General features: G+C 52.0%; 1 protein-coding gene and 1 non-coding gene across 13 annotated transcripts in view; one reads left to right on the top strand and one right to left on the bottom strand.

Moving 5' to 3' along the window:
- The window catches only part of Camta1 (calmodulin binding transcription activator 1), an 850,861-nt gene that overhangs the window by 178,200 nt on the left and 648,186 nt on the right, over positions 1 to 24,475 (top strand). The gene's annotated exons all lie outside the window — the stretch shown is intronic.
- On the bottom strand, positions 9,486 to 9,592 carry LOC127212122 (U6 spliceosomal RNA). The gene has a single exon (XR_007833505.1). It is a non-coding gene; the product is annotated as a U6 spliceosomal RNA (small nuclear RNA).

The raw sequence follows: 24,475 nt of genomic DNA, 5'->3' as shown, positions 1-24,475 counted from the left end.
TAAAAGTGCCCTCTCAGACTTCCCCTCAAAGGGGGTGATTGTTTCCATCGACAGTATGTGAAGAGTCTGGCTGCCCCCGTGCATGTGCCAACATTTAGTTCTGTCGTCTTTAATGTTGGCCATCCTAGAGGGTCCACGATGAATTTCAGCGTCGTGGCTTCAATCCACACTTCCCCAATGGCGAATCCTTTTTTTCTGCTTCTTAACCATCCACACATCCTTCCCTATGACGTGTCTGTTCCAAGCTTTTGCCCATGAAAGCCTTTTGTTTTCTCCTGCCATGGCCTTATAGGAGTGCTGTGCGCACAGTGGCTACTGCAGGTGCTTAGCTGTGTGCACAGTGGCCACTGCAGGTGCTTAGCTGTGTGCACAGTGGCCACTGCAGGTGCTTAGCTGTGTGCAGGGTGGCACTGTAGGTGCTTAGCTGTGTGCACAGTGGCTACTGCAGGTGCTTAGCTGTGTGCAGGGTGGCACTGTAGGTGCTTAGCTGTGTGCACAGTGGCTACTGCAGGTGCTTAGCTGTGTGCACAGTGGCTACTGCAGGTGCTTAGCTGTGTGCACGGTGGCTACTGCAGGTGCTTAGCTTTGTGCAGAGTGGCCAAGCAGGTGCTTAGCTGTGTGCACGGTGGCCACTGACAGGTGCACTGTAGCTTTCTGTGCACAGTGGTCACTGCAGGTTACTTAGCTTTGTGCACGGTGCTGCAGGTGCTTAGCTGTGTGCACGGTGGCCACTGCAGGTGCTTAGCTGTGTGCACGGTGGCCGTTGCAGGTGCTTAGCTGTGTGCACGGTGGCCACTGCAGGTGCTTAGCTGTGTGCACGGTGGCCACTGCAGGTGCTTAGCTGTGTGCACGGTGGCCACTGCAGGTGCTTAGCTGTGTGCACGGTGGCCACTGCAGGTGCTTAGCTGTGTGCACGGTGGCCACTGCAGGTGCTTAGCTGTGTGCACGGTGGCACTGCAGGTGCTAGCTGTGCACGGTGGCCACTGCAGGTGCTTAGCTGTGTGCACAGTGGCTACTGCAGGTGCTTAGCTGTGTGCACGGTGGCCACTGCAGGTGCTTAGCTTTGTGCACAGTGGCCACTGCAGGTGCTTAGCTGTGTGCACGGTGGCCACTGCAGGTGCTTAGCTTTGTGCACAGTGGCCACTGCAGGTGCTTAGCTGTGTGCACGGTGGCCACTGCAGGTGCTTAGCTGTGTGCACGGTGGCCACTGCAGGTGCTTAGCTGTGTGCACGGTGGCCACTGCAGGTGCTTAGCTTTGTGCACAGTGGCCACTGCAGGTGCTTAGCTGTGTGCAGGGTGGCCACTGCAGGTGCTTAGCTTTGTGCATGGTGGCCACTGCAGGTGCTTAGCTGTGTGCACAGTGGCCACTGCAGGTGCTTAGCTGTGTGCACGGTGGCCACTGCAGGTGCTTAGCTGTGTGCACGGTGGCCACTGCAGGTGCTTAGCTTTGTGCACAGTGGCCACTGCAGGTGCTTAGCTGTGTGCAGGGTGGCCACTGCAGGTGCTTAGCTTTGTGCATGGTGGCCACTGCAGGTGCTTAGCTGTGTGCAGGGTGGCCACTGCAGGTGCTTAGCTGTGTGCACAGTGGCTCCTGCAGGTGCTTAGCTGTGTGCCTGGTGGCTACGGCAGGTGCTTAGCTGTGTGCACAGTGGCTACTGCAGGTGCTTAGCTGTGTGCACGGTGGCTACTGCAGGTGCTTAGCTTTGTGCAGGGTGGCCACTGGAGGTGCTTAGCTGTGTGCCTGGTGGCTACTGCAGGTGCTTAGCTTTGTGCACAGTGGCTACTGCAGGTGCTTAGCTGTGTGCACAGTGGCCACTGCAGGTGCTTAGCTGTGTGCACGGTGGCCACTGCAGGTGCTTAGCTGTGTGCACGGTGGCCACTGCAGGTGCTTAGCTGTGTGCACGGTGGCCACTGCAGGTGCTTAGCTGTGTGCACGGTGGCCGTTGCAGGTGCTTAGCTGTGTGCACGGTGGCCACTGCAGGTGCTTAGCTGTGTGCACGGTGGCTACTGCAGGTACTTAGCTGTGTGCACAGTGGCTACTGCAGGTGCTTAGCTGTGTGCACAGTGGCCACTGCAGGTGCTTAGCTGTGTGCACGGTGGCTACTGCAGGTACTTAGCTTTGTGCACGGTGGCCACTGCAGGTGCTTAGCTGTGTGCACGGTGGCCACTGCAGGTGCTTAGCTGTGTGCACGGTGGCCGTTGCAGGTGCTTAGCTGTGTGCACGGTGGCCACTGCAGGTGCTTAGCTGTGTGCCTGGTGGCTACTGCAGGTGCTTAGCTTTGTGCAGGGTGGCCACTGCAGGTGCTTAGCTGTGTGCAGGGTGGCCACTGCAGGTGCTTAGCTGTGTGCACAGTGGCTCCTGCAGGTGCTTAGCTGTGTGCAGGGTGACTACTGCAGGTGCTTAGCTGTGTGCACAGTGGCTCCTGCAGGTGCTTAGCTGTGTGCCTGGTGGCTACTGCAGGTGCTTAGCTTTGTGCATGGTGGCCACTGCAGGTGCTTAGCTGTGTGCAGGGTGGCCACTGCAGGTGCTTAGCTGTGTGCACAGTGGCTCCTGCAGGTGCTTAGCTGTGTGCAGGGTGACTACTGCAGGTGCTTAGCTGTGTGCACAGTGGCTACTGCAGGTGCTTAGCTGTGTGCACGGTGGCTACTGCAGGTGCTTAGCTGTGTGCACAGTGGCCACTGGAGGTGCTTAGCTGTGTGCACGGTGGCCACTGCAGGTGCTTAGCTGTGTGCACAGTGGCCACTGCAGGTGCTTAGCTGTGTGCACGGTGGCTACTGCAGGTGCTTAGCTGTGTGCACGGTGGCTACTGCAGGTGCTTAGCTGTGTGCACAGTGGCCACTGCAGGTGCTTAGCTGTGTGCACGGTGGCCACTGCAGGTGCTTAGCTGTGTGCACAGTGGCCACTGCAGGTGCTTAGCTGTGTGCACGGTGGCCACTGCAGGTGCTTAGCTGTGTGCACGGTGGCTACTGCAGGTGCTTAGCTGTGTGCACAGTGGCCACTGGAGGTGCTTAGCTGTGTGCACGGTGGCCACTGCAGGTGCTTAGCTGTGTGCACAGTGGCCACTGCAGGTGCTTAGCTGTGTGCACGGTGGCTACTGCAGGTGCTTAGCTGTGTGCACGGTGGCTACTGCAGGTGCTTAGCTGTGTGCACAGTGGCCACTGCAGGTGCTTAGCTGTGTGCACGGTGGCCACTGCAGGTGCTTAGCTGTGTGCACGGTGGCCACTGCAGGTGCTTAGCTGTGTGCATGGTGGCTGCTGCCTGTACTTAGCTGAGTATTTCAGGCTGTTTCCTCCCAGGACACAGTCCATACATTAGTTTTTACACTGTTATCTTTTCCTGAGCTGACGTTTTTAATTTTGCTGAGGGATGATTTATCACTTTCCCCTCTTGATGGCTCTTGCTTCCTAGGTCTTTTCCCTTTTTGGCATAGAGATGGTCTCCTGTGTTTTCTTCTGGAAGCTGTGTAGTTTTAGCTTACACCACAGGTCTATTCTCCACCCTATACTAATTTTTAGTGTATGATACAAGGAGGGACATAGTGTGGTTCTTTGCTTCATCACATTCTATGTCTTCATGTTGTGTGTATATACGTGTGTGTGTGCACATATATGTACGCTAAGGCCAGCCTGGGGGAATTGGCTTTCTCCTTCTACCATGAGTCTCTGGGACTGAACTCTGGTGTTTAGCCTTGGTGGCAAGCATCTTTCCCCCCGGAACCATCTCACTGTGTCCAGCATCATTATTTGCAGATGTCTATGTGTTCAGTACTGTTTATTGAAGATGCTTTCTTCTTCTCTGTGGGTGGCATTGGCGTCTTTGTCCAAAGTAAATTGACCATGCCAGGGGTGTGCATGTTCTGGGCTGTGTTTAGTCCACCTAACATTTTATAGACTGCCTCTAAATAGCATTAGTGCCTCATAGCCCTGATTCCCGTGATGCATGTATGTATAAGGTGTGTGTGTGTGTGTGTGTGTGTGTGTGTGTGTGTGTGTGTGTGAAGTATCACAAGACAACTTGTGAGAATCAACTCTTTCCTTTCTCAGGGGGTTCCAGGGTTTGAACTCAGGTCTCCAGGCTTGGTAGCGGGCATCTTTACCCATTGACTCATCTCACCGGCCCCAGAAAATTTTCTTGTGTTAATAAAAATTAAACGTTTAAATGAAATTATTTGTTGATTATTTTGTGTCTTACTTTTTATAAATTAAATATTATATTTTGCCTTAATTTTTAAAAATTTCATATTCTTATGAGATAGTATGTTACTGTGTCTGGGCCATCTCATAAGCCCCTTTGTTTTCTTTTTAAAAAATACTTATTATTCATTTAAATAATGCCTGTGTATGTGTCGGCATGAGTTTATGTGTATCACCTGCCCAGAGAGGGCATCAGATCCCATGGAAGTGGAATTACAGAGGGTTGTGAGGCGCTGTGTGTATGTGGGGCCGGGGGGGGGGGGGGCTGGGATTTGTTCCCTGGCTCCTCCTCTGTAACAGCAGCCAGTGCTCTGAATGACTGAGCTGTCTATCTCTCCAGTTTCCACTTTAAAATCTTTCTCTCCTAATTTCGGCGTTGCTTTAAAATGCAAGTCGTTGTCATTTAGACAGGGTGAGACCGAGAGATGGACAACTGTCCATGTAGACATGGTCTGTGACAGTCCCTGTGAGGAGGAATGGTGAGCCAATCTAAGTGTGCCGTTGGGCAGATCGGGCAAGAGAAGGAAAGGTGTGGGCCAGGGCCTCCCTGCAAGAACGGATGGGATTGATGGGATGGAGGGCTGACTGGCTCTTAGAAGGAACAGGGTTGGGGGGAGGGGGATGGGGGTGGGGAGGTGGAGGTGGAGGCTTGCTCCCAATGGCTGAGCACCTGACTCTTAGGGAAATAATGGAGACCAGAAGAGGGACTTGGGTAAAGGCTTTTGATTGGTTGCTCTCGGTGGGCAGTTTCCTCCTGAGGAGTTGCTCTGCTTATTCTAGAAAAGGGCAGCCGGGCGCCAAGAAGCCAGCTCATCAGAATGAAAGGATGTGCTGAAGACAGATTTTTATGTCACCTTAGAGTCAGCCTCCATGGTATGCCCCTTCTTGTGACACAGGCTGTTCTGCTTGCATACTTTATAATTTGGGATTGTTTGGGGGGGGGGCCCTGAGGGTGACATGAAATGGAGACTTGGGGCTCTGGTTACTCTGACTCAGAGGCCGTTCGCTTCAGCACACACCTAGGTTTGCAGAATCCACAGTCTGAACTGTTTCTCTCTCGTGGCAGTGTGGTCTCTGTTCTGGTGGTACCAGGTGCCTACCTTGTCTCTCTTTCTCTGTCTCTGTTTCTCTCTGTCCCTCCTTCAGAGATGGATTCACTCTGTAGCTCACACTATTTTGGAGCTCTGGGCCTTGTAGCCTCTTGAGTTATGTGTGAGCCCCACGCACTGTGACACTTACTGGGACCTGCCACAGACAAAACTCTGAAAACCAATAAATGTAGAAACTTCTCATTCCTAATTCCTGCACCGCACACACGTTTCTTTCTGCTTTGTTCTCTTTTTGGAGTTTTCAAATTAAAAGAAAAATATGTTGAGCTGGCCATGATGGCTCATGACTATAATCCTGGCACTCAAGAGGCGGAGGCAGGAGGATTAGCATGAGTCTGAGGCCAGCCTAGGTAGGGTACAGAGTGAGTTTCAGGCCAGTCTGAACTCCAGAGTGAGGAATGAAAAGCGGCAGCTTTTCATCAGTATCCTCCCGAAGCCACAAAAGGCAAACCAGGTCACCTTGGAGTCCAGTTGGTGCTGGTCGTATGCCTGTGGGGCACGGGTCACCTGCCAGGGGTCCCTCTCTCAGTTGCCATCAGCTGCCAACGGCTATCTCCATGGGGTGGGGCTTGCCCACGCTGGAAGTTTGCCTGGCTTGATCCTGTACAGATAACCACAGCTACTGTGAGTTCATGATGCAGCACTGTGTCACGCCAGAGGCCAGCACTCCACAGCCCTCCTTCCCTTCTCTTGGCTCTTACCTTCTTTCCGCCCCTCCTCCGCAGTGTTCCCTGAGCCTCTGATGGATGGTGGGAGGGTGGTATAGTCGACCTACCCACGGCTGAGCACTCACAGATAATAATAATAATAATAATAATAATAATAATAATAATAATAATAATACTTAGCACTTTGACTGGTATCTGCATGATCCACAACCCACTGCAAAGTGAGGCTTCTCAGACAGAGCTGAGGCTGAGAGCAGCTCAGATCCATGCACACATATAGATTTTTAGAAGGCAGTTTATTAACGTGTCCACAACAGCGGTGCTGTTTATCGTTTTAAATTCTGTCACACAAATGTAAATGCTGATTCTCTGACAATGATTGGGAACCTTGCCCCCACTCAAAACTACCAACATCTCCTCTTGGGTGAATTCTTTATGAATTTCTTAGCCCAACCATAATAAATCTTTTTATCTTTGTTTTTTTCCTTCTTTTTTGTTTTTACGTGCATGCACTGTCAGCTTCTGGGAGGGGTATCATAAAGTCTCCCCTCAAAAAGAAACCAAACCAAAAAACATTTTGATTTATCTTTTTCTTCCTGTGGCTTGGCCAGTTGTTCCTCTACATTTTCTGAGGCCAAGTTCTTAGGCGAGCAGCTTTTCATGATAATTCTATCTTCTTGAGTTACAGCTCTTTTCAGAAGCATCTACTAGCCCTCTGTCTTAGTATCTGTTGGCGTGCCGCCTGCCTTTCAGTTTGAGGTCTTTATATCTATATCTATATCTATCTATCTATCTATACACACACACATACACACACACACACACACACTGAGCTCTTTTTGGTTCCTAGTTCACCTCCACCCCTGTGTATTCCCCTGTGTATTCCCCCCACCCCTTTCTCCTCACCCTCACCCTTACCCATTGTGTATCCACCCACCCTTGCCAATTCACACCTACCCCCTGCCTATTTACACCCACCCCCTGCCTACTCATACCCACCCCTGCCTATTCACACCCACCCCCTGCCTATTCACACCCATCCCCTGCCTATTCATACCCACCCCTTGCCTATTCACACCCACTCCCTGCCTATTCACACTCACCCCCTGCCTATTCATACCCACTCCCTGCTTATTCACACCCACCCCTGCCTATTCACACCCACCCACTGCCTATTCACACCCACCCCTTGCCTATTCACACCCACTCCCTGCCTATTCACATCCACCCTTGCCTATTCACACCCACCCTTGCCTATTCACACCCACCCCTTGCCTATTCACACCCACCCCTTGCCTATTCACACCCACCCCTTGCCTATTCATGGTGATCTTCTGTTACAGGATGTTGGCACTCCATCATGTTCTCTTCCCCAGATTTCCTTTAATACTTGAGCAAAGATGTCTGTCTGTTCCTTTCTTGATGTCAGCACACTTGGGCGAGTTCCTTCCTCAGTTGCTTGTCGGCTCGCACCATGCTACCCTTTGGCTACCTATCAAATGCTAAGTCTGTGCCTCTGGCAGCTTTCTACCCCTCCACAGAGTCCAGAGAGAGCTTAGGGCTCTGCTTGTTGTTGGCAAGTGCCACATCTGTCCCTCTGTGTTGGCCCCACTCTCTGCCCTTATCTGATACCCCTTGGTCATGAGGAGCCTGACTCCTTGGACTCTCTGGGTACCCCTTACATTTCCTCCCCACACCCTTTCTCTGAACACCCAGCTCTGCCAGCCTCCCCTGTGTCTTATTTGTCTTCTCTTTCTCCTGCTAAAGTGTTGGGGCTGTGCCAGTGGCACACCATGTCTGCCTTGCCCTCTGATGTCCCTCATGCATTTAGCTGAGGCACCTGATAGACACCAGCTGATCAGTGCATATTTATAAGCAAATCAATTATAACACTATAGTTCTGTCCATTTCACTCATGTATTTTTAATAAAGTCATCTTTATTGGATGTCTGTGTATAGGAACATGTTCAGATCTTTATATTCATAACATTATTCAAGTATTTATTTATTCATCCTTTCCATATTCTTGTATTGTGATAAAATATACACAACCTAAAACTTGCCATTTGAAGCATTTTAAGGGTACAGTTCTGTGCAGTCCTGTTATTGTATGCTGACCCCCCCCCATCCATCTCAAGTGCTTCAACCTCCCACGTGGGAGCTCAGCCCCCATTAGAAGCGATTAGATTGCTGTGCCCAGAGTGTCCACTTGGATCTCGGCAACCCCCACGTTCTTAGCATCTTCCCTTCCCTGTGGCCATTAATTGGTCCCTTTGCATCTTGTTCTGCCTGTTAGCTCTGCCTCCTCATAGACACAGAGTAACCGCCTATCCTTAGGTGCCACCATGAGCTACTGCAGCTCTGAACAGAACCTAGGCCTGGGCAGTGCCAGTGGGATGGCCATGCTCCACCACTGGGCTCTCTCTGAGGAGTCTGAGGGCATTCGTGTGTGTGTGTCTAGAGTCTAGATGGAGGTGCTCTGTGGGTGGAGGGAGAGGGTTGCCATAGGTAACACTGATTGTCCGTGCGCTGCCTCTTTGTTGCCTAGCAGGCAGGCCTCTGGGCACACCTGTGAGGGACTATCCTGACTAGGCTAATTCCAGTGGACAGCCTACCTGAAGAGTGGGCGTCGCCATTCTCTGGGCTGAGCAGCAGCTGTCACAGCGCTCTGCAGGTGCAGTGTGAGCCAGCTGCCTTGTGCCCCTGCTACGGCTTCCTCATCCTGGACTGTACCTCTAAACCAGGAGCCACAATAAAACCTCCCTCTCAGGTGGCCTTTGTTAGGGTCCTTTTTTAAAAGTCACAGCAGGCTTTGGGGATCTACATTTCTCTACCCTTCTGGCCTGGGGTTACAGATTTTTCACAGCCATACCTGGCCTTTTTTAAGGGAGCTGCAGTTCCGCACTTCACAATTTACCTTCTGATCCATCGTCCCAGCCCCTCGGGGCATCCACAAGCCTCAGGTGTGTTTTAATGGGATCCCAGTGTTTTTGAGCCACGAGGAACAAAAATCTCCATTCTGTAGCAAGAGCAGAGGAGACTCAGAGTCGCGAAGGCTTCGCAGAGTGTTAGCCGGGAACGGCAGGCACGGATTGAGCACGGTGAAGGGCCTTAAAACCCCCAACCTAGGTCTCTCTTCTCTTTCCGGCTGAATATCCAGGACTGTTCAGGGTTATACATCTTTCTGCCTCTTATATTTGCCCATTTATTAACAAAGACCTTGTGTGGGTTCATCTGTATGTTTTACAGCCTGTTTAGTTTTAAACTTATAAGGCACGTGATTCTGTCCTGTGTGTGTGTCCGTAGGCAAGCTTGGCTGATAGTAATTTTTCTGCTCTGAGCATCTTATTTTGGGGGTGGGCAGCCCGGCAGACTCTAGTGAGGGGGCCCAATGCTTTAGTTCATCTCTTTTCGGATATAAGTGGCTCAAGGCACTTTAAAATAATTCTTTTTTTTTTAATCTTTCAAACTTTTATTTAAGTGCTCTGACTTGAGGATGATGTTAAATTTTTGTAAAAATATGGAACGCTTCATGAATTTGCGTGTTGTCCTTGAGCAGGGGCCATGCTAATCTTCTCTGTATTGTTCCAGTTTTAGTGTACGTGCTGCCGAAGCGAGTACTAAAATAAGTCTTGTTTGTTTGTTTGTTTGTTTATTATGGATGACTGTCCCGCCTGCATTGTGTGCGTCATGTGCATGTAGTACCTGTGGAAGCCAGAAGAGGGCGTTGAGTACACAGAACTGGAGTTACAGATGGTTGTGAGCTGCCATGTGGGTGCTGGGAATCAAACCCAGGTCCCCTGCAAACGCAGCCAGTGCTTTTAACTATCAAGCCACCTCTCTAGACCATCCAGGCACTTGTGAGAAAGGACCATTATTTTTTCTTTCAAGGCAGAAGGGACCTCAGATCCTGCCCCACTCAGGTTGTCTTTGGTCACTGGTGGTGCATTTACGAAGTCCAGACCCAAGCCACACTTGCTTGTGTTTGTGCGCATATGTGTTGAGTCTGCTGGTCATTGAGTTTCTGATTGCTTTGGGTTTTGAGGACATCAATGTTGGAGTAACAGCGCTGTAAAAAGCTGATGGCAGGCCCTTCCTCATCAGCACTTCCCTTTGTGATTGCTGACCCCTGAATTCCGTAAGGCCAGGACACATCACTTTGCTCATTGTCACTCTCATCCCCCGCCCCCCCCCACCCCACCCCGAGTGAACTGCTGACGTGGTCAGTACCTCCCTCGGCTCTAGCCCGTGTGTGAACGTGCCCAAATCTGAATGCTCAGCACCCTGCGTGGTGACCTGCCTTCTCCAACGGGTTCACATGTCAGGAGGTCCTGGTTTCTGTTGATTTCTGATGATATCCTGCTGTCTGGTTTTATGTCCGCTTGGCACAAACTACAGTCATTTTGGAAGATGGGATCACTTTTAAAGTGAAGTGACAGGACCACATGCTCAGCCACACAGAGTTTCTGATCTAGGCAGAGCAAAATTGTCTCTACCTTCCCTAGTCTTGACTTTTCCTTTTAAAGTAAGTGTGTGTGTGTGTGTGTGTGTGTGTGTGTGTGTGTGTGTGTATGTGTGTGTGTGTGTGTGCAACAGGACCACACTAAGCTTGTGTGTGGTGTATGTAGTGTGTGTGTGTGTGCAACAGGGCCACATTAAGCCTGTGTGGTTTATGTGTGTGAGTGTGTGTATGCATGTGTGTGCACATGTGTGTGCACAACAGGGCCACACTAAGCCTGTGTGGTTTATGTGTGTGAGTGTGTGTATGCATGTGTGCAAGTGCATGTGTGTGTGCAGCAGAGCCACACTAAGCCTGTATATGTGCTGTATGCATGTGAGTGTGTGCATGTGTGTGCACGTGCACATGCGTGTGTGTGTGCAGCAGGGCCACTCTAAGCCTGTGTTGTGTGGTATATGTGGTGTCTGTATGTGTGTGTGTACATGGTATCTGTGTGTGGGTGTGTACATGGTGTATGTATGTGGGTGTATGTACATGTGTGCAGGTGCTAGTGGAGGCCAGAAGAAGGTGTTGGATCTCTTGGAGCTGGAGTTACAGGCAGTTGTGAGCCACTTGACATGGGTGCTGGGAGCTGGACTCTGGTCTTCTGCAAGTGCAGCGGGGTTTCCTAACTTGTCAGCTGCTTGTCCTTTAAAAAATGTTATCATTGTTATTGTTATTATTAATTTTTTGAGACAGGGTTTCTCTGTGTAGCCTTGGCTGTCCTGGACTCACTTTGTAGACCAGGCTGGCCTTGAACTCACAGAGATCCCCATTCCCACCTTCCAAACACTGGAGCTTACAGCAGGTTGCCACGCCCACCCGCCCTCTCGGTAGGTTCTGGGGACCTGAATTCTGGTCCTCACACTTGTATGTCAAGTGTTTTAACCACCGAGCCATCTTCCCAGCCCCAGCTACAGGTCTGAAGGCTCATGGCCTTCAGCGTCTGCTGAGCTCTGATGAGGGCCTCACAAGCAGATGGTGTACTAAGGCTCATGCTGAGCACAAGGGAGAGAGGCTCCCACCCGACAGGAAGCCCGCATAGTGGGAGGAGCCATCGTTAGCCTCTTCTCAGGGCCATGGTCTCAGCACAGCCTATAGACATCTCCTTCGGGCCCCACCTCCATAGAGACCGCAACCCAACAACCACAGCACTCCAGGTCTGCAGCAGACAGAGGAGTTTCTGGATTTTATCAGTGTCAGGAACAGTGAAAATGGGTGAGTGGGAACCCCTAAGTTTCTTTGGGTTTCAGTAATCCCCAGGGTAATAGGGTGGTGGCCACGGAAGGCCATAGAGATGCTTTCCTGTGCGTTTATTACGTGTCACCCCCTAGGGATTTAACTCAAGTTGCCATGCTTAGCAAAAAGGCCTTTACCCACTGAGCCATCCCACTGGCCCAGAAGATACTGCTTTGTTGTTGTTGTTGTTTTGGTTTTTTGAGACAGGGTTTCTCTGTGTAGCCTTGGCTGTCCTGGACTTGCTTTGTAGAATAGGCTGGCCTCGAACTCACAGGGATCCACTTGCCTCTGCCTCCCGAGTGCTGGGATTAAGGGCGTGTACCACCACACCTGGCTTGTTGTTGTTGTTTTTAATGGTAATGACTTTTCGGCTAGGAGATGGTATGGTTGGTAAAGTGTTTGATGTGTGGTTGCAATCATCATGACCTGAGTTCAAGGCCCAGGAGCCTGGCTTTAAGAGAAGACAGCCGGGCATGGTGGTGTAGTGCTTGTGGTCCAAGCCTTGTCGAGGGGACAGAGGCAGGATCCCTGAGCCTCGTGGCAGGCATCTGGCCCAACCAATGAGTTCCAGGACAGTGAGAGAACCAAAGCCAACTCTCCCCTCCCCCCCCCCCGGGCTGATGGCTGTGGTGGTGAGTGAGAAAGTCCCCCACAGGCTCACGCATCTGAACACTTGGTTCCTCGTGGCTGTGCTGTTTGTGAAGGGTTAGAAAGTGAGGGCTACTCGGAGGAGGTGTGCCACTGGAGGGTGGAGGTGGGCTTTGAGTTAGAAGACTCACGCCATTTCTAGTTTGCTTTCCCTGCCTTGTGCCTGTGGTCCTTAGCTTCCCGATGCATCCTTCATGCCTGCCTGTTGCCTCTGCCTTGCTACTATGGACTTGTCCTATGAAATCATAAGCTCAAAAAAAAAAAAAAAAAAAAAAAACCCTCATTCATGGTGCTAATATAATAGTGCTAAGAAATGACAGCAAAGGTTATTCCTGGCCTACACATGCACACACACATGTGCACACACATGTGCGCACACAGATGCACAAAAGCACAGAACCACATGTGTGCACACACAGATGCACACAAACACAGACTCACACACAACGCACACGCATGCAAACACGGCCCCCTCCATGTACTTGCACACATGCAAACATACAAATAAAGAACGGTGATTCTCATATACCAGTGAGATCAAAGCCATGCTCTGGGTCAAAGAGGCAACACTAAGAAGCTTCTAGATTTCCCGAAGCATCAGTGTTGTTCCTTGAGCGTGAACAGGCAGTGTGAGAGGCGAGGCGAGGTCTGTCACCACACATCAAAGAAGAGATTATTCATCATCATTATTTTTATTTTGAAAATTATCTTCCCAAAGGGGCCGGGCTATGCGGTTCGTCTCTCAGAAGTGTAATTCCGCTTTGCAGTGGAAGCAGTTCAGAAGTGATTTGAGCACGAGAATGCATCCAGCTACAGAAAACGACCTCCCCAGCTTTCCTCGAAATAAAAAATTGCCCAGCATGCCTAGGAAATGGGAATTATGGTGGCCACTACATTATTTTCTAGATGGATCATCTTACAGATGAAAATTCCCCCATCCGGTTAATGGTGAAAAATTGTCTATTTGAAGAGAGAATAATTGCCAAGGAGCAAAGGGACCCAGTCTAGCTTTTTTTTATGATTTTTTTTTCAGAAGTAAGGGTTTTATATCAATTACACTTGAACTTGTGTGTGAGGCAGCTGGGGCCTCAGCTGGAAAATGGCATCCAGGAAGGAGAGCTAGGCACTTCAGAGTGGCTTCTGGAATATTCCTGGGCACTTGCTGAGCCAGCTTAGGAGTCCCTCCTTGTTGATAAAACATTCTCTTCAGAAATGTGTTACTCACTAACTCAGTTCTTGTGGAATGAGGCATACGTATAAACCTCACATCCAATGCAAACATGCAGATCACAAAGAGCGTGGACATCTGACCGGGGGCGGGCCGTGCTGTGCTGGTGTCAGAGGCACCGTCTCTGATGTTCCTTGTTTTCTCCTGTAGATTTATTTATTTTTATTTTTAATTATGTGTATGTTTGTATGTGTGTATGTGAGTGTGGGTGCCTGTGGAAGCCAGAAGAGGGCGCTGGATCCCCTGCAGCTTGAGTAACTTGGAATGGGTGCTGGGAACTGAACTCAGGTCCTTTGAAAGAGCAGCAAGCACGCTTCCTTCCTCCTGCCCGCCATTCTGTCTGTCTCTGTCTCTCTGTCTGTCCCTGTCTCTGCCTTTCTGTCTCTGTCTGTTTCTCTCTGTCTCTGTCTGTCTGTTTCTCTCCATATATATATATATATATAATTTCAGTTTCTGCCAGTTTCTCTCCTGACATCTAATACTATTTTCCATTGCCTGTTTTCTTTAAATATATATATTTTAGTTTGAAAAAATTTAAATCTGCAGAGAGAGTAGAAGCCCCCGTGTGCCCTTCACCCAAAGAGACCGTGATAGACATTTTCCCATCTGCTTAGATGCCCACCCTGAAGTCAGACTTTAGGTCCATCGAGCTGGACTCCCCACATTCTAGACAGAGGCTTCGTTTGCTGGTGGCTGACTCAAGTCTGAGCGCGTGCCCGAGGCTCCCGTGAAGCAGAGAAGGAGCCCTGCTCTGGAGTCCTGGAAGAGGTGCCAGGAGGCAGTCACGTGAGGGCCACCAACAAACTTCTTCACAGATGCTCTCCTCTGCGTCTCTTGTCCCTTCTCGCTTTCTCTGTTTTCTGTTTCTGTTTCCTTAGTGTCTCTTTCTTGAGTGTCTGAGGATTATAGGTAAGCAAGGTTGGCTCATCAATGCTTTCTGAGTTTATTTGCTTGGTGTGAGAGAGAAGCCTGCTTACTATATAAACAATTACAGAAACCAACGTGCTGGGGAGGGCAGGCTTTGACGGGATCCTCAGGCAGGCTGCTGGCCAGGCCAGGGAAGGCCATGGAAGGCTTTCTGCAGGCAGCGGCCTCCCAATGGAAGAAAGGATGAGAAGGAGAAGGAAGTTGCAGAAAGGAGAGGCAGGGAAAGGGTAATGCTTCTCCCGAAAGCTCTACCACACTGTATATACACAGGGCCCTGTAAGCTCACTCATCTGTGAGCCCCACACTCAGCCATGTGTAGGAGCCCAGGGCACAGATGCTGGAGGGCTGGAGAGCCCAGAGGAGCCACTGGTGGCACGGAGCTGGCATCTGGGAGATAATGCCAGGGTCAAGGGTGGGGGTGGGGACTTTGAAGAGTTACAGGAAGTCTGAGTTTGGAGTGTCGGGAGGAGGAAGATGGGAGCTGATTCTGTCCTGACCAGGGCTTGAAGAAAAATTGGGGATTGCTTCATACACCTGCTGCAGTGTTTGGGTCTGAGAAACTTCTAGTTAACTTTAGTCATGCCTTGGGCAATGGGTTGTCCTTAAAATCCTGGATAAAAAGATCTGTTTGGATCAGAGATTTCTAAGACTGCGGTTTATTTTTTCCATTACAAACGCTTATTACAGGTTATGTAAAAAGTACAGAAATCGGTATTTTACTGGATTGTGGCATTCATCCTAGAAATGCAACTGAAGGCGGGTGCACACTTTATTTCTCTCATTGTTTATCTGACCAAAACAGAACGAATCCAGCCCTGTTGGTCTTTCAGAACCACCTGAGGCCCAGGTGTAGAGAACCAGCTCATTAATTATGAGGAAGATGTCAGCTTGGAGAAGAGACTCCAAGATTTGAGGCCCGGCTGAGATCGCAGCTGGGGTGGGCACACCTGACTCAGCCTGGGCTCCCTGAGCAGCCACTTCCTCCTCTGTCCCCAACCCCAGCCTTTGAGGGTAGGGGGTCTGTCCCCCAGGTGAAGGAGCCACAGGCCTTTCCCCTCTGGCTCCATTCCATTTACAAACTAGGATTTCTACTTCCGGAAACCAAACCATCAAATTGTCGACTTTGTGGAATTCTTTTTCCTTTCCTGATAGCTTATTCATTTACTTGGGTTTTACTTTCTCTCCCCTTCCAGGAAGGATTTGTGGTAGCCCATAATAAGCTCAGCTCTCTTGTCGAGGCTGTGCGGTGGAGGCAGAGAATAAAACAGAACATTAGTGGCGATGCTTACAAGTGATTTGAGTAGCGCTGTCATAGGTGTGAGGGCTGGAACTGGGGCCGAGGGCAGGAGTGAAGGAGCACAGGCTGCCATGCTGGGCATTTATTTGGAATGGAAGAGGCCAACCCCGAAAAAGAGGGGCTGGATTGGCATATCCCACCGGGGCTGGGACTCTGCCATACTCAGTTGAGATTCTAAGGGACCCACGCAGGGAACAAAAGCTCTGGTTGGCACTGCAGGGAAAGTTCACAGGAAGTGGAGGAAGCAAAGAGCCCTGAGTTGAGCTGTTAGCTCTGTGTGCGTGGGACAGAGCGTAGTCGGGAGAGGTGGAGAACATGGCAAAGGAATGTTCCGGAGGCCTGCATCGGCATTAGGCAGATGCCAGGTCTGTGCTTTGTCTGTGTGACCTGCAAGGGCGTCCACCTGCCTCAGATGAAGGTGCAAGGAACAGAGGGGGGCAGGGGGAAAGGGTATGCCAGGTCACAGCACCCTTTGGGACCTGGGGGGTGGAGCTCTGAGCAGGACCCTGTCAGGTGACCTATTAGACTGGAAGATGCTTTTACAAGTTAATGACTGCATCTTGATAATTCAGATTTTTAGAAGGCCTCAGGACCCTTTATGAATGCCTCTGAAAGCAACTAGATTGCCAATAAACACAAATAGTAAAATATCCATTTGAGATGATTGTTTCCTATAATTAAGTATAGAAAGAGTGAGCTTTCTGCTTACTTCTGGAAGAATCCCTGACTAGCCGAGCTATTTAGTGAATGAAGTGTCTGACCTCAGTTTATGCTTTACGTGGTCTTTGGATAAAGGCTGTGATTGGGTGCTGGAGAAGAGACCTAGGGAAACAAGCAGCCTTTTCAGGCCTCTTGTAGACTCTTGCTGGGGAGGGAACGCCGGGAGTCCTGGCCAGGGCTTTGGGAGGCTTTGGTGCTGCTCTGGCTCTCCTGGTTGGGCAGCACCGGGACAGTGGCACTGATGCCTGACCCTGATGCCTCTTGTATTTCTTGACCTCTACTCTCAGGGAGGCCCAAGGATGGGAGGGGGCGGAGGGCCTTGGCATGCCCTTCCCTCGCTGGGCCCTGTTTGCTTCTCAGAACAACACAGGCTTCCACCAGGAACTCCTAAGGCTTCTGGAAGCCCGGGGATGCCTTCCTAAGTGCTGACAGTGGAGACTCGATGCTACGGGGACCCCAGAGAGCAAACAGGGAAACAATCCCTCCCCAGGCCATACATTGTGGACAGGCAGACAAGACACCTGGGTCTGAGCCCTTTCAGGCTGTGGCTCCAGGACCCGGGTCTAGCTCTGTGGCCCTGCCTGTATCCTTGGGCCTCAGGGATCCCTCCAACCACCTGGCTATTTTGGCTCTTCCACATCTCCACCATCTGTGGTGCCAGCACTTTCTCTGCAGTGCGCTGTGCCAGGGTGGCTGCTGGGGACTGTCAGCTGCCGCCTCACAGGAGGGGGAGGGGGCGAGCTTCATGCTTCAAGAGCTTCAGACAGCTTGAGGGTCAAGTGAAAGCCACACTGTTCCCGAGCCCCAGGAAGTGTGGTGCCCACTCTGGTCCACACTGTTCCCGAGCCCTGTGCAGTGTGGTGCCCACTCTGGTCCACACTGTCCCCGAGCCCCAGGCAGTGTGGTGCCCACTCTGGTCCACACTGTTCCCGAGCCCCAGGAAGTGTGGTGCCCACTCTGGTCCACACTGTCCCCGAGCCCCAGGGAGTGTGATGCCCACTCTGGTCCACACTGTCCCCGAGCCCCAGGGAGTGTGATGCCCACTCTGGTCCACACTGTCCCTGAGCCCCAGGCAGTGTGGTGCTCACTCTGGTCTACACTGTCCCCAAGCTCCAGGGAGGGTGGTGCCCACTCTGGTCCACACTGTCCCCGAGCTCCAGGCAGTGTGGTGTCCACTCTGGTCCACACTGTCCCCGAGCCCCAGACAGTGTGGCGCCCACTCTGGTCCACACTGTCCCCAAGCCCCAGGCAGTGTGGCACCCACTCTGGTCCACACTGTCCCCGAGCCCCAGGCAGTGTGCGTCCACTGTGGTCCACACTGTCCCTGAGCCCCAGACAGTGTGGCGCCCACTCTGGTCCACACTGTCCCCGAGCCCCAGGCAGTGTGGCGCCCACTGTGGTCTACACTGTCCCCGAGCCCCAGGCAGTGTGGCACCCACTCTGGTCCACACTGTCCCCGAGCCCCAGGCAGTGTGCGTCCACTGTGGTCCACACTGTCCCTGAGCCCCAGACAGTGTGGCGCCCACTCTGGTCCACACTGTCCCCGAGCCCCAGGCAGTGTGGCGCCCACTGTGGTCTACACTGTCCCCGAGCCCCAGGCAGTGTGGCACTCACTCTGGTCCACACTGTTCCCCAGCCCCAGGCAGTGTGGCGCTCACTCTGGTCCACACTGTTCCCCAGCCCCAGGCAGTGTGCGTCCACTGTGGTCCACACTGTCCCCAAGCCCCAGGCAGTGGGCGTCCACTGTGGTCCACACTGTCCCCGAGCCCCAGGCAGTGTGGCGCTCACTCTGGTCCACACTGTCCCCGAGCCCCAGGCAGTGGGCGTCCACTGTGGTCCACACTGTCCCCGAGCCCCAGGCAGTGGGCATCCACTGTGGTCCACACTGTCCCCGAGCCCCAGGCAGTGTGGCGCTCACTCTGGTCCACACTGTCCCCGAGCCCCAGGCAGTGGGCATCCACTGTGGTCCACACTGTCCCCGAGCCCCAGGCAGTGTGGTGCTCACTCTGGTCCACACTGTTCCCCAGCCCCAGGCAGTGTGGCGCTCACTCTGGTCCACACTGTTCCCCAGCCCCAGGCAGTGGGCGTCCACTGTGGTCCACACTGTCCCCAAGCCCCAGGCAGTGGGCGTCCACTGTGGTCCACACTGTCCCGAGCCCAGGCAGTGTGGTGCTCACTCTGGTCCACACTGTTCCCCAGCCCCAGGCAGTGTGGCGCTCACTCTGGTCCACACTGTTCCCCAGCCCCAGGCAGTGGGCGTCCACTGTGGTCCACACTGTCCCCAAGCCCCAGGCAGTGGGCGTCCACTGTGGTCCACACTGTCCCCGAGCCCCAGGCAGTGTGGTGCTCACTCTGGTCCACACTGTTCCCCAGCCCCAGGCAGTGTGGCGCTCACTCTGGTCCACACTGTTCCCCAGCCCCAGGCAGTGTGCGTCCACTGTGGTCCACACTGTCCCCGAGCCCCAGGCAGTGGGCGTCCACTGTGGTCCACACTGAGCTCATGCTTTGCCTCAGTGCAGCTGCTGTCGAAGGAGCATGAGGAGGTGGTTGGAGAGGAGTAAGGTCAAGAGGAACTTTTAGAGATGGTTGTATGTTGACAGGAAATCCAGAGGACGGAGGGATGGAGGTGAGGTGTGATAGTTTTAAATGTCAACTTGCTATAATCTGGAATCACCCAAAAAGAGAGCCTGAATGAGGGATTGGCTAGGTTTGGGATGTCTGTGGGGCGTTGTCTTGATTGTTAACTGATGTAGGAACTCCCAGCCCACTGAGGGTGGCACCATGCCCTAGGCAGGAGAAAGCTTAGCAGGCAGCAATTTCTCTCTGTCCTTGGCTGTGGATGTGATGCCACCAGCTGCTGGGGTTCCTGTTAGTGTCCCTGCAGTGACGGACTGTAACCCATAAGTGTGAGCACCTGGAAGTGTGAGCACCTGGAGTTGTGAGCACCCAGGAGTGTGATCACCCGGAAGTGTGAGCACCCGGAAGTGCGAGCACCTGGGAGTGTGAGCACCTGGAAGTGTGAGCCAATCAAACCCTTTTCTCCTTTAAGTTGCTTTTGGAGGAAGAGAATAAAGAGTCTGAGGGTCACCTTTGAGAGCGGGTACTAAGGATGGGGCTGGAGCAGTGTCACAAGAGGATGGCAGCCTGAACTGTAGAGCCAGCCGCAGGAGCTCCAGGCAGCACAGGAGTTGCATTAGGGTCAGCAAGGAATGAGGTGGGACTTTTGTGAGGGAGGCAAGTGAGAGACAGGCAGGGGGTTGGACAGGGTGGGAAGAGTCACTCATACCACCTATGGCTTGTCATCCTTGGGGTCTGAAATCTTGGAGGACTCTGGAGAGAGAAGGTGTGGCACTGTGGTCCTTTAGGGTATGGCGCTGGGATTTTGGAAGACTGGAGAGATGGGTGTGATATCTAGAGCCTGGTATATTTGCAACTCAGACTGGAAAGAACAAAGAATAAAATAGTTATAAACTGTGACAAATACTGAGAAGAAAATAAAAACAGCATTTTCAGGGGGCTAGGGAGGGGCTTATTTTAAACAGAGTGCTTGGGAGGTGACAAGTTAGCTGGAGGCCTGCGCAGTGACGATGGACCATCCTGTATTCTGAGTATGGAGGGAACGTTACTGTAGATCCCTCTGCCTTCGGGGTAGAGAGTGGTGGAGAAAGCAGGAGAGGTGCTGGAAGGGGCTAGCAGACCTTACCTAGGACACGAGAGTGCGTGCAGAGCTTCGAGCATCAGGCAGCACAATCAGAAGCAGACTAGCCTGCGCAGACCCAAGTGCAAGGTGAGGACCCGCGGCAGCCATAGTCTGTTCAGCACCCTCTGAAGGAAACAGACAGGAGTCAGTAAACCAAGTCACACACAGCAGACACAGGGGTCCAAGATGCGCAGCCCAGCAGTCAGCACAGACACAGCAGCCAAGAGGCTGGGCACACACAGCTGTAAGAAACAGAGTTATCGGACGGTTTGCTGACTGTGGGCCAGCAAATGGTGCCACCAGCATATCCCAGGCCCCATCCCATGGCCTTCCATCCACTCCTCTGAGAGATCATGAACTGGGCTCTGGTGAAGGAGCACTCACATAGCGTTGGTCAGCCTTAGAGCTCCAATTTGTACTCAGGCCTTTCCAACTTTTAAACCCGTTTGCCAGACACCTAAGCTACCAGACAGACTGTTTTCAGAAAAGGCCTCTTGGCTTTTTCTAAACAGAACCAAGCTAGGAGTGGCCAGAGAATGTCATCTCCCAAAACAGCAACTCCCAAGGCCCTGGCTGCCAGATACAGCCGAGCCCAGGCAGTTTGGAGCCCCCCGCCCCGAGTTTTGAACGCAGCAAACTCCAGAACTGTTTGTCTCCATGAGCCCCTCTGCATGCCACTAAAGCAGTCTTCCAAGGCTGTGCCCTCCGTGGTACCAAGTGTGGGCTTGACCCCAGCCAGCAGCTCGCCCTAGCTGATCACCACCCATCTTGCTGCTGGCTGTCACACCTCGTACTCACTCTTGGCAGCTTTCTCTGCCCTCTGGGCTGGGCCTTCTCTTCCCGTTTCCTCTCCTTCCTCTAAGTCTGGTAAGGCTGTGGCTCTGTCCTTGCTTTCCTTCTGTTGGCTGCCCGGCCTCGGCCTCTCTGTTTAACTCCCTGTCAGGTATCTGCAGTCTGGCTCCTCGTTTGTGCTCCAAACTCACTGGTATCTGCACTTGTCCACCTTACCCAGAATCTGAGCCTCCATCACCGTCACACCAACGCTATGCTCCTTCCCACTTTACTGCATTAGTCAGGGGTCTCCAGCAGGACACAACTTACAGGACATACACACACACACACACACACACACACACACACATGTGCACGCACACACAGATGTTATATTTATGCATATGTGATCTATACACACATGTCTAAGTACACACACATTAGGGATATATCTATATACACCACACACACACACACACACACACACACACACACACACACACACACACACATGGGGTTTATTAGAATGGCTTACAGGCTGTGGTCCAGTTAGCCCAACAATGGCTGTCTACCAGCAGAGGCCCAAGAACCCAGTAGTTGTTCAGTCCGTGAGGCTGGCTGTCTCAGCTGGACTTCAGTATATCAGAATCCTGAAGAAGGAGATTCTAGTGACACTGGAGGGATGGACTTGCTGGCAAGGCGAGAGCGAGAAGGAGCAGGCAAAGAGAGAGCAAGCTTCCTTCTTCTATGTCCTTTTTATAGGGTACCGGTCGAAGGTGTAGCCGAGATTAGAGTGTGTCTTCCAACCTCAAAAGGTCTGGGTTAAAGATGTATCTTCCCATCTCAAAGATTCAGATTAAAAGTGGGTCTTCCTACTTCAATGATTTAATTAAGGAAAAAGAAATCCCTACCAGGTTTACCCAGCCATTTGGGTTTTAGTTAATTCCAGACGTAGTTAAAGTGACAACCGAGAGTAGCCACCACAGACAGCTTTGCCCTTCAAGTATCTCTGCCTCATGGCCCCAGTCAGCTCTGTGCGCATCCATCCCATCCATCCGCTAACCCGGTGGGTTCACTTCTGGTGTCCTGCTTTCCCACCGCTTGGTATCACCGTGTGGCACTGCAGCTCTATGGGCCTGTCTTGGGCTCTGTCTTCAGCCATCGTCAGTCTTATCTCCTCAGGGCTGCCGCAGCCATTCTGCTAAAGAAGGCCAGGCCAGACTGCTCTACTGCTGTGAACCTTCTCAGCCTCCCATCTGAGCAGGAACCAAGGGCAGCGTCCTCTGGGTTCTCGCCCTCCGGGACTCACCATCCTGACTTCCATTCCTGTTGGCTTTCCATGCCTTCTGCTCTGGTCGCACTGACCTCCACTCACTACTGTTGCGGTTTTGGGAGCTCCTCTGCATTGTCGCTCACATTTGCCGTTATTACATTTATTTCACATTAACACACACACACACACACACACACACACACACACACACACACACACACACACACACACCAGTTTGTTTTTCTACCCATCTGTGGATAAGCACACACCACTTAGTTTGTTTCCACCCCTTGCCTTTTATTAACTACTGTTGGATCAAGATTTGTGCAAGTCGCAGCACCAGCCTATTGTGTGAACAGACCTAGAAGTGGAGTTGTTGGCACACGCAGTAGTTCTAGATTTATTTGTTCAAAGAGCAGCCAGATTGTCTTTCCACAATGGTTGCAGCATTGGACATGCCCACTAGCAGCGCACGAGGATTTGTCCCCATCCTTGCTAACACTTATTATTCTCTGACTCCCCTTTGAAAAATAGCCACCCTAATTGGCATGAAGTAGATGTCATGGTGACTTTGATTTGCGCTGTTGGGCTGCCTGATTATATCGAGCAGGTTTTCATGGGCATCTTGGCCACTGCGCATCTTTGGAGAAATGTGTTTCAGTCCTTCAGCTGTGCTTGAGTTGGGGTGTTTGCTTTTGAGGTTGGTTGAGGGTTCGTTGTCTTCTTCTTCTTCTTCTTCTTCTTCTTCTTCTTCTTCTTCTTCTTCTTCTTCTTCTTCTTCTATTGATCCTGGTTTTCCTGTCAAACTTAAAGAGGTTGTACCCTATATCCTGAGGAGATTGGGACCCTATGAAAGGTTTCAGAGGAAGGGAAAGACGTCGTTGGATTTGGGCTTCTGAGTGGCACCACAGAGGAGGCTGGAAGCAAGGCAGAAAATGGTGTTGGGTGTGGTGGGAGTTAAGTGTTGAGGCTGTGGAGCTGGCAGAATAGAGAGCGAGGTAAAGGTCACGTGCCCAGGCCTGCATGTGTCAGGAGGGCTGCATTACTTCCTTGTTGTCGAGAGAAAATACTTGGCAAAGTTAATTTAAGCGAGAAAAGCTTTATTTTGGCTTGAGTGTAAGGAGGGTACACTTCTGTCATGGGAAAGTCTTGGTGCATGGTGTGAGGAGGCTGGTCACACGCATCTGCAGTCAGGAAGCAGAGAGCGAAGGATGCTGGCGCTCAGCTGGCTCCCTTCTTTTGAATGCAGTGTGGGACTCCACCCTATTGGATGGGTAATGCTCCTATTCAGGGTAGGTCAACTAACCGAATCGAAGTAACCAACCACAGACAAACCAGGGAATTGTGTCTTTGTCACCTTCACATTAAAGATGAACCACCATGGGGCCACAGCCCAGTGGAGAGGGAACCCCATCCCCTCATGGGATGACCTGACCTTGCTGACACTGCAGAAGTGTTCTCTGACCCCTGTGGAGGTCTGCCCTCAGGGTGGGATGGCTTCGGGGCTCTGTCTCATTCGTGTATGGTGACTGCACAAGGTGGGCCCGGGAGTCCCCAGGCCACAGATGAAAGAGGCACAGCTCAGAGGTGCCCTGATCCTGGCTGCAGGGACTTGAGGGGGTGTGGGGTGGAGGTGGGTGTGGTCAACATCTGTGCACTGAGTCCTTCATACTGTGCTGGCTCTCAGCGGGTGCTGGGTACCTAGGGGCCTGAGGTCCCTCTGCAGGTCTCGGCTTCCAGGCCGCGCACGGTTCCCTGCGTCTAGCCTCTCGGCCTCCTCAAGGCTTTTCTTTAAAGCTCAAAGGACAAACAGTGGCTGAAGCCTCCTCCAAAGTCAGAGGCAAGGAGGCTTGGCTGTGATCTTGGTAGTTGAAACCCAGCCGTGATGCTTTTCCTAAAATACTGTTCTTAAAATAGCCTGGTCGTGTGGGTCCTGCATCGTGCTGGCACCCAGGCTGCTCCTCCCAGGTGACTGTCACTGAGCAGGTGGCACCGAGCAACCAAAGGGTGAGCAGAGGTGGACAAGGACAAGGCCTGGGTTCTGGGCACTGCTCCAACCCGGGGCAGTTCAAACCCCACCCAGAGGCAGTGCGCAGGGTCCGGGTACCTGCTGAAACTGGCACATGTGGGAATTTGAATAGAAGCTGAGCCTTGGGCCAGGCTGTGAAAAACCAAAAATAACCGTGTGTTTAGGGTGTGAGGC

The sequence above is a fragment of the Acomys russatus genome, chromosome 29 (genome assembly GCF_903995435.1).
Source record: "Acomys russatus chromosome 29, mAcoRus1.1, whole genome shotgun sequence".
Taxonomy (NCBI): domain Eukaryota; kingdom Metazoa; phylum Chordata; class Mammalia; order Rodentia; family Muridae; genus Acomys; species Acomys russatus.
This window is presented reverse-complemented; position numbering and strand designations above follow the sequence as displayed.